General features: G+C 39.0%; 1 pseudogene; it reads left to right on the forward strand.

Moving 5' to 3' along the window:
* Window positions 1–5,294: 5,294 nt before the first annotated feature.
* LOC145485317 (profilin pseudogene) lies at window positions 5,295–7,986 on the forward strand (annotated as a pseudogene).
* Window positions 7,987–10,201: the final 2,215 nt, after the last annotated feature.

Raw genomic sequence — 10,201 nt, forward strand, 5'->3', positions numbered from 1 at the left:
TTTTGATTTCCTGTAAATTAAAATTTGGGTGCAAAATTATTTTCCTGGGGAATTAATTTTCGCGAAAATGAACAAAAAAACCCATTTTATTTCGAGAATATTATCATTATTTTACACTTCTTATTGCTGAAATTATCAACTCACAACAAAACCAAACTATAGAAACCGCATCGTGTACCATAGCCATAGCCAAAGACATTATACTTATGCTTAACGTTCTTTGCAATTGTATAATACATATTTACATTGTGGCCGTGAATTAGATTAGAGCTATGTATACTATTGGCATAGAGTTCTTAGGCCTCTAATCAATTTCTAGGGCGATTTCAGCTGCAATCGATCTTAGCGAAAGGAACAAGGCAATACTTGAAAAGTATTAGCAGATTGTCGTTTCAAATTACAAAGAACCCGGGATATATGGCCATTTCAATGACTGTACAAAAGAGGTGCTGAAAGAACTTGAAGATGACGATAGCGATACAGATAAAGAGGTTCAAAGCAACACAGATAGTGAAATTTGCCTGTTAAACTGTTGCTTATCATCCGGGCATGCCATAGAGCGTTTACACATTATACACAATACGTAGACACGTGTTTCTTCATTAAATTGAGAAAACAAGAAATATAGGCGGGTATTAAATTTCGCGACATCAAAGTTCGCGGGAATTTTTTTTCGCGTCGCTTTAGTTCGCGATTTTTTGTAAATTGCGAAAATCGCGAAATTAAAGCGACGCGAAAATTAGTACCAACAGGAGCCATGGCTCCTGGTACCAATAAGGTATAATGGGCCATTTTACCACCATTTTTGCACCAAAACTGATAACGTTGTTTTTCAATGTGCGACGTCAAAATTCAGTCGATATTCAGAACCGACTGTTGTGTGGATAGATCTATCGTAGCTCTACCATCTGCTTACCAAGCATATCTAGTGACATTTAAATTGATGATGTCATAAGTGGTACAAAGAGCACGACCATTAGATACGCGTATATGCGTAACTTAGGATGAAAAGGATTAAGGTAGCCGTTTATCACGATGACTTAATGCCTACTTTTTGTTGAGAATAATGACAATAATTACGTTGTACCTTAGGCAACCTTTATCCACATGACATGGCGGCTATTTTTGGGTCAGAATTAATACGTTAGACCTTAAGCACTGTAATATTTGAGGCATGGATTTAGCGATTGAACAAACTGCATACGGGCCTCACCGCTACGACAAAGCACTGCCACTTTGGTTAGAAAGGAAGCCGATGTCGTAAGCCGTTCCATATACTGTGAGGCGAATGACAGATTATAGGTAAAAGGAGAAATAAATGTTTTCGTGATTACAAAGAAGTTGTCATGATGTGAAATGAAAGAATGGATATTCAGAACTAAACTTTTTTTTTAACGTTTTACGACTTAAACTGAGCTGATATATCAGACTGAACGTGAAAAAATCGAGACAGTTCCAGATCTCTATCTCAACCTCTAGCATGTTGAGAAATTTTTTGTTTATTTTGCGGTAGAAATCTGTCATGTTGGCGAAAACTTTGCCGACAACGGTTATTCAGGCGACGCAAAATTAGCTGTTAAGTCATCGGGATAACCGCGTAATTATTCCAGACCCAAAAGTAGCCATTAAGTCATCTGGATAACGACCACCTTAACCCTTTCAAATCCTCAAACCCTAGAGTGCCATGGTGCGCAAAAAACCATTACATGCTCAATATCGAATTTTTATCAAATTTGAACAGCAAAAAGGTCTTGGACAGGTCTTTCGTTTGAAAACATAAAATCACACCCCCTCCTATATAAGACTTGATTAACCACCCCCGCAAATTGTGCAACTTTTTCTTCTTAGACCCTTAAGGTCGAGTTAATATCTTACAATAACCCGCACATTAAGAGCTGCATAGTTCGGTGGTATACCTCAACTCGGTATACAAGAAGTGAGATATTTTTCGCTTTTCGTTTTGAATACTTTTCAATTCAAACTGAGGCTTCCTCTATGGCTGTTAGTATGATATATGGAATCCTACAAAAAATATCTTTCGAACGGTATACTATGTGCGGTTCTTGATGGTCTATGGTTACCATTTTACAAAATATGTGCTTTACGGTACAACGTAATTATTCTGACCCAAAAGGAGCCGTTAAGTGATAATGGCTACCTCGATGTCGGTGAATAAACTTCATGCTTACTGACTAGTATCTATTTGGCTTCAAAAAGTTTCGTATATCAGTGGCGGATCCAGACCTTGAGCTAAGAGGGAGCCGGGAGGGGGGCTGTTTTGTTTTGCTTGCCCTGCCGGCTTTTCCTCCTTTGTGATTTCTTCTTTTTTGAGCCAAAATAGGGGGGGGGGGGGGGGGCCGACGTCCCCAGGCCCGTCACCTAGATCCGCCACTAAATATATTGACCAACGAAATTAAAGCTATTGTCTAATCACTTCTAGCTAGAGTTGACGTAACTTCCTGCTTTTAAGAAAATTGTTCTTAAAATATTGAGTCATAATATCGTATCAGTAATTCCGTATTTCTACACAACATTGAGGAATGCATGGCTATATAAAAAGAACAGCTTTGAGCAGGATCTAGCAGTGTTACCGGGCGGCTAACCAAACGATTGAGCAGACTTACAGCCTTCGTAGAAATGTCCGCGACGTGGGACAACTACATTGATAACCCTATCGAACAATCCAAGGCCCAATACTGGACCAGTCTGGTCAGGCGCATATCGACAAGGCCTGCATTATCGGATTAGATGGCGGAGCAAATTGGACTTCAGACCAACATCCTTGCGCTTTGAACTTAAGCTAACACGAGGGAAAAACCATCGCAGAGTGCTTTAAAAGGAAATATTTTATATCGTTCATGGCACACAAAGTTTACATGGAGGGAGAGGACTACATATTCGTGCGAGAAATTGACAGCAAAGTAGTATATTTAAAGAGGCATTTTGCTAGAGTAACACTGTAAGTAAGCAAGACTGCAATAGTTGTAGCGCGCACAGCGGAGGGAGTGCAGCAAGGAAATGCAAACAAAGCTGTAGGAGTGATTGCAGATTACCTTGAGAGTATGAACTTGTAACGTTGAACACTTTGTGCTAGTAGCAAATTATGTTCCTGTACATTTATAATGAAACGAAGAGCATAGACAGTGTAGTATATAAACCTGTATAGTTATATTGTAACGCGCGCGAGCGCCAACAACTTCCACTCAAAGAGTCCAACAGGCAACGGTTTAATTACTCGACTCTTAACGTTTAGCTTACTAGTACACGGCAACTCTACTCACACACACAGGCCACGACATAACGTGAGTCCCTTATATATCCTGTATTACGAGTATATTACGTATTCCGTACTCGCCATATAACCGTCTCTTAGTCTTAGAACTCTTGCGGGTATACTTAATAAATCGAATGTGGTTTAGCGTGGTCTGTACTCTTATCGACAACGAGTACACGTCATCACAGTGGTCAAAATGTTGTGGACTCACTCGGCTGCGCCACTATGATGACGCGTACTCGTTGTCGATAAGAGTACAGACCACGCTAAACCACATTCGATTTGTTTTTTACTACAAAATCAAAGATAACGAAAGAAATCTTTGTCAAGATTTGTTGACAATTGAAAACATCGACTCGGACTTGAAAGTGGACGCGCTGCACTATGCAAATGAGCTAATTGTACACGTCAGACTTTCATTTCAAAAACTTTTGCAAACTCACTCAACATGCAGAAACAAAAAAAATTTTGGAAAAGAGTAATGACGCGTACTCGTTGTCGATAAGAGTACAGTCCATGCTAAACCACATTTTGATTTGTTTTTTTACCACAATATCAACGTCAAAGAAAATGTTTTTTTCAAAGCGCGAGCTGAAAAAGGCATTGCGCGACACATTGACGCGAGCAGCGTGGTATGGACTCTTATCGACAACGGCAAATTGGCCAATCAGATTGCGAGATTAGCAGCAGTTGTGGTAAAAGTTCTAATAATATATATGAAAAAAATTTTCGGTTCTGATTAGCTGAGAGCAGTGCAATTCGAGTGTAACACCAATGCAAAAAGTGTAACACCAGTGCAAATTACACATCGTAATTCTGGATTATGATTGGCTGAAAGACAATAGCAAATTTTCTAAGCCAAAGATATGACGTAAAATGATGACGAGAATTTTGTGCGGAAACTTTGAAAAAAGTTTTCTCGAATGAGAAAAAATGGCTTCAAGAAAGATCTTCCGGCACTTCCTCCACGCGAATTTTTTCATGTTTATATTATTGATAAGTAATCATACGGTTTTCCTCGTTCAATTTAGAATTAATTTGCACTTGTGGGTTTTTTAAAAAGCTGAAATTGCACTCACCGAAGCGGCTCGTGCAATCTCTTCTTTTTGAAAAACTCACTCGTGCAGAGTAATTCCAAATTGAACTCGAAACCGTATAATTACCTATACAAATACAACCGTTATACATCTTAGCACGCGCATCACAGCTCGTGCAATCACCAGATCAATTTCATTACAATATGATACAGTATATTATCCAGTTTCCGAGAGGTTATTTTTACGTCTTGCTTGTTAATCTTTAGAAAATGAAATATTCCGAAAGAAAACCGAACATTTCAGTTTTCGAAGAGAAGTTTCGGCGCGCTGTTCAGTTTGAAGAGCACTCGCGAGGGTCTCCGTACTCAAAGAGTTAAGGAGATCAGAACATCGATTAATTTTTTAACTGAAATTGAACTTTTCCGGAAAACAGAGATCAAAAACTTTCCCTGAGTTTTCAGCCCTTCCCCCCTCCTCCCCGGCGGTGACTTGGGGGTGCTAGTCTTAAATTTTGAAAAAACACCCCTAAGAGGTACCAAGATACTGTTTTATGTGTGTGGCTTGAAATTTTTTCACCCCCTAAGGCCCAGTTCGTCTGAATCGGTTAAGAACTGCTATTTGAATTTGGAACGGCTCAGCCGTTCTTCCCGCCTAGCTCAGCCGGGAATTTCGGCTTTGGAACGGCTTTGATTTAGACATCGAACTTTTCATGTGCCGAACCTAATGCATACACCTTGTCTGAAAACCGGTGATCTTTCGATGTGTTTTGGTTCAAACTAAATTAAGTTCGGTGAATTAAGTTCGACGTCTGAATCAACAGGCGTGCTTTTGATAATTTGGGTCGGTCCAAATTCGAATTAATTAATTTCATTCCTCACATTTGCATTGCGCATCCTTACTGCGCATAATTTATGGCGTTATTAGCGCGCGCTCGTGCACGCGCACATTCAGACATGACGGAATTGCCTTGATATTGAGCTCTATCAGTTGAAAAATGGCTCTAGCTCACCAACGAGTATGGGCACCCCAATTTTTTTTCCACTCATTGTAATCAACTAATCATAAGCTTTGCGTGAGAAAAGAGTGATCTAATTTCTATTGCTGAAAATTGAATAAATAAGAAAAATAGCAGATACACTGTGGTCTTTTCTATTTGGCAGTCGGTAACCACCTCAAGAAATTTGGTTCAAATTTTTAACCAAGGATTTAGCTTTCTGTCTGAATCAAACTTAAAACGTTTATTTGTGTCCGACACAATGTATTGACTGTAGTTTAATGCGTGTTCTTATGAGTCCGGGCTCACAAAGATGTTACAATTACTGGGAATGCGTTCTTATAATAAGCATTAAATAATGCCAAAATGGGACATTTTCAATGCCTCACTGCTCCTTAATGAGCATGGGCACCCCCCTTTTTTATTTCAAAATTGAAGTTATCATATGATAAATATTCAGTGGACAAAGTTTGAACAAAAATCTATTGTCACTTTTATTTCATGAAAAGTTCGGCGTCTGAACTGGGCCTAAGAGGGGCTGTCGATAAAACCTGGAACATGGAACATTCCGGAACATCCCGGAACATTGAATAATTATCACAATTATGCGAAAAATATGTAAAATTAAATTTTTAAAACTAACATAAACAAAAATAAACTGGTATCAGCTTGAAATATGAAAAGATATTATTGGGGATAGGGGAGTCGGTAGCAGAGGGGTAGGGAGCGTTGGATATTCATTCAACTGACCACAATGAGTGCAGGCTCCTCTCCTCTTTCCCGCCAATTGCGTCTCGTCGCTTTTCAGCACTCTGTTTTTCAACACAAACATGACGATTCTGACGACGAATGCCCGGTAATTCATTGCGTCTCCTTTTTTTGATCCCTGATTTCTTCAACATCTGAGGTGTTTGTCTGAGCATCATACAGTTGCCTGTAAGTCAGTATTCATAGTTTAGTCCCTATTCCATCTCCATGTCGCTATTTATCATCCCCAGTTTTCGCGCCGCTCCGCTAGGAACGCCTGGCACTATGACCCACTAAGTGCAGACTCAGCCTTTCCGGAAGCCCAAGTAACAAGCAAGTTGTTATTAATAAACTAGTGGTAATCAAAGATTTATAGAGCAGCGCGTTCACGCACGGTTTTCGCTTGTCTGGTTTACTTTGGTGGTGTTCGAATGGCTCGATAGAAAACTAAGTTTGATCGAATGTCAGATAACGATCTGCATGTGAAGTTGAACTAGCGATGAATAGATTATAGCCTGCGGTGAAAGTATTTTTAATTAATTAAGTATTAACTTCTACTGGACAAACATTTTCCAGGAGATGCTTCTGAACTGTTGGCGACACTAAGAATTCAATTTCAGATCGCCAACACTTGTAACAAATATTTCTAGAGACAATAAAGTTTTGACGAGCGACCCCGCAAGACAGCGGGCGCGTCGCCAAATGTTTTTAAATTTTGTATTTGTATTTGTTTACACTGTCATCAGAGGTCGAGCAGTCCGATCTAGTTTAGACAAGAAACTCGATGCCGAAGAGTTTCTATTTCTATCTCATGGAGAAACTATTTCTTCATAAGAAATCGTGCATACGCATATCTTTGTATTGACGTAATGAATTGAATAAAGGAATCACACTCGTGTACCCATACTTTTAGGTCTGATTAATGAGTTCGAACGTCACCACCTTAGTTTTCTGTGAAGAATGAAATCTGGGAATAAAGGACAGTCACGTGATTAAACTGACGGTGAACGGCTGGAAGGAATGAATTAGTCTTCTTAGTTGCTAGCCTTCACTCATTGCAGTCACTTTCATTTTTCTTCCTTTTTTCTTTTTTTTTATGTTTTTGTTTTGTTTCTATTTTCCGAGCTGATACCAGTTTATTTTTGTTTGATTTAATTTTTTAAAATTTTATTTTACATATTTTTCGCGTAATTACGATAATTATTCGATGTTCCGGGATGTTCCGGAATGTTCCATGTTCCTGGTTTTATCGACGGCCCCTAAGAGGTTACGTGACTTTCTGCTTTTATGAAAATTGTTCTTAGAAATGTTGAGTCATGTTGAGTGATGTCGAGTCATGTTGAGAAATATTGAGTCATGTCCTGTCGGTCATTTCGAGAGCTCGTCACGCATTCCTGCCCAACGTTTAGGAATACATATGACTACAGAAATAATTGGAACGTCTGCAAACTGGAACGTGTAGCATTACAGTGCGGTGAACCAACGATTGAGCAGACGTACCCTTGGTAGACATGTCGACGTGGGACAGTTACATTGATAACCTTATCGAACAATCCAAAGACGAATCTGGCCAGCCACATGTTGAGAAGGCCTGCATTATCGGATTAGATGGCGGAGGAAAGTGGACTTCAGACCAACATCCTTGTGCTTTGAAGTTAAACCCAAACGAAGCCGAAACAATCGCAAAGTGCTTTAAAAAGAAGGATTTTACATCGTTCATGGTAGGCGGAGTTTTCGTGGAGGGAGAGTACTGCACATTCTTGCGTGAAATCGACAGCAAAGCAGTATATGCAAGGAGATCATCTTCTGGAGTAACGCTACAAGCAAGCAAAACTGCAATTGTTGTAGCACGCACAGGCGAGGGAATGCAGCAAGGAAATGCAAACAAAGCTGTTGGAGTGATTGCAGATTATCTTGAGAGTGTGAACTTGTAACCTTAAAGACTTTGTTCTAGTTGCAGAATTTAGTCAAAATAGTTTAAACAAGCCGTCAATGCACTAACAAGTGCCATTTGCAAACTATTACTAAACTGAACAGAACTTGAGTACATTTACCACAATATCAGGCGGAGGTGTAAATCTTAAAGTAAATGTTTCTGTACATTTATAATAATGAAACGAATAGTATAATACATAAACCTGTATTTTTATATGATACAGTATGTTATCCACTTTCCGAGAGGTTAATTTTTGCGTCTTGCTTGCTTATCTGTAGAAAATGAAGTATTCCGAAAGGATGGCGAAGAGTTCAGTTTTCGAAGAACAGTTTCGGTGCGCAATTAGCTCATCCCTCCCAGTTAATATTTACACTATTCACTAAGAAGCTGTTTGATTTAAGTCTGAAGATACTCGAAGAGTTTAAGAGGTCAGAGCATCAATTAATTTTACCTGAAATGCAACTTTTTTGGAAAAACAGAGCTCAAAAACCCTCATTGAGTTTTGAATTATTTCTTGCCTCCAGTTTCCAACCAGTTTCTTTGAAATGTGAAAAATTGTTGCCTAGGTTGCATGGAAATTAGGTCCCGTCCACATTACGCCGGAGGTATTTGAAAACGGAGGTTTCACTCTGAAAACGCATCAAATGTTTTCGGTCGTCCACACTGCGACGGAGGACTTAAAAACGCAGCAATCACCAGCTGAATCACCGCAGTCATTTTTGGATGTTTGTTTGAGTAAAACTCGGTCAGGGAAAACACATTAGCTCCGCAGTTTAGTCAAAAAAGTCCTCCGGTTTGAAGAGCGTTTTCCAAAAGTTCCGTTTTCGTGACGGATTAGTGTGGACGGTAGACCCAACCGTAGAAATAAAGCTGCGTTTTCAAAATTCTCGGGCCTAGTGTGGACGCTGTCTTAGTTTGAAAACTTCGTGTATGACTCTTTAAAAAAGCATGCATATAATGCCACACTAGGCAACAAAAGGAAAATCTGCAAGTGAATATATGAAAGATCATATATTTGAACGGCGGAGAAAGATATGACGACATCACTGATCATCGCGGTTATACCACTGGTTATCCACACAACTTAAACGGGAAGCAGAAGAAAAAAAAATCGGAATTGTGATGGGACTCGGCAGGGATGACAAACAAAAGCTAAGGGCGTGTTAGGGCGATCGAAAATCTCGAAAGAATAAACATGTATCAGACGAGTAAAAACAGTGACACAACTCTGATCTTTCTCTGTCTGTTGACTAATGGCTCTTTACACCCATTTGTGACTCTCACGCAACGTTTGTAAAAGTCACGTGAATCATGAGAATCACGCAACGCGTGCAACGGAAATACTTTGCTGATCTGTGTTTTTTTTTGTAGGTGTAAGCAATACTATGTCATTTCTTTGAGACTTCGTGGATCAAATTTTCAGTCTTCAATATTTAAGAAATTTTAAGATGTATTTGATGTCTTTGATGGTAAAAAAAAGAACATGAGGTTAGTGCATTTGAAATAAATACAATGATTTTTAAAACAATAATTTCACGTTGATAATAATCACTGACAGATGGGGACCAAAGTAGACTAATTTTATCACAATGGAAGTATTTACTCGCTGGGGGTCATCTATATGGTGGGTTTTCTTTTCCTTGCCTTAGTTTGATCCTTCCTGGACTTTCAAACAAACATTTTATTAAAATGCACTTTTAAAATAAGCCATTAATTTGGTTTTCAGTACACTAGATAACATTTGAACAACAGGTGAAAGTCTGCCTGTTATCCCACAGTTGTCACACAAAATTTTAGTTGTACTAGGCATTTTCCTACACAAAACATGTAAATCTGTTATGGCTGTGCAATGCTTGTACAGGACATAACCTGCATGCATGATGGGCCAACAATGACAAAGATGTAGAAAGAGCTATAAACAATGCTAAATACAAAATGTTGATAGTATGTTTCTCACATCAAAGTAGACTAGTTTCATCCCAAAAGAAGTACATGTATTTTCTTGTTGGAGGTCATCTGTTTGGCAGCGTTTTCTTTTCCTTGTCTTATTTTGATCCTCCCTGTACTTATATGCAAACATTTCATAAACTGCACCTTGTCTGTGATTGTCATTCAATAACTTCTAGGCTAATGGTAAGCCCTGCTTGGATCATGGATAGGGCAAATGCAGAAATGTAAGCCTCTCTTTTGGTCGTGGCTGAGGTTAAAGTTTT

Source organism: Orbicella franksi, chromosome 4 (genome assembly GCF_964199315.1).
Source record: "Orbicella franksi chromosome 4, jaOrbFran1.1, whole genome shotgun sequence".
Taxonomy (NCBI): Eukaryota; Metazoa; Cnidaria; class Anthozoa; order Scleractinia; family Merulinidae; genus Orbicella; species Orbicella franksi.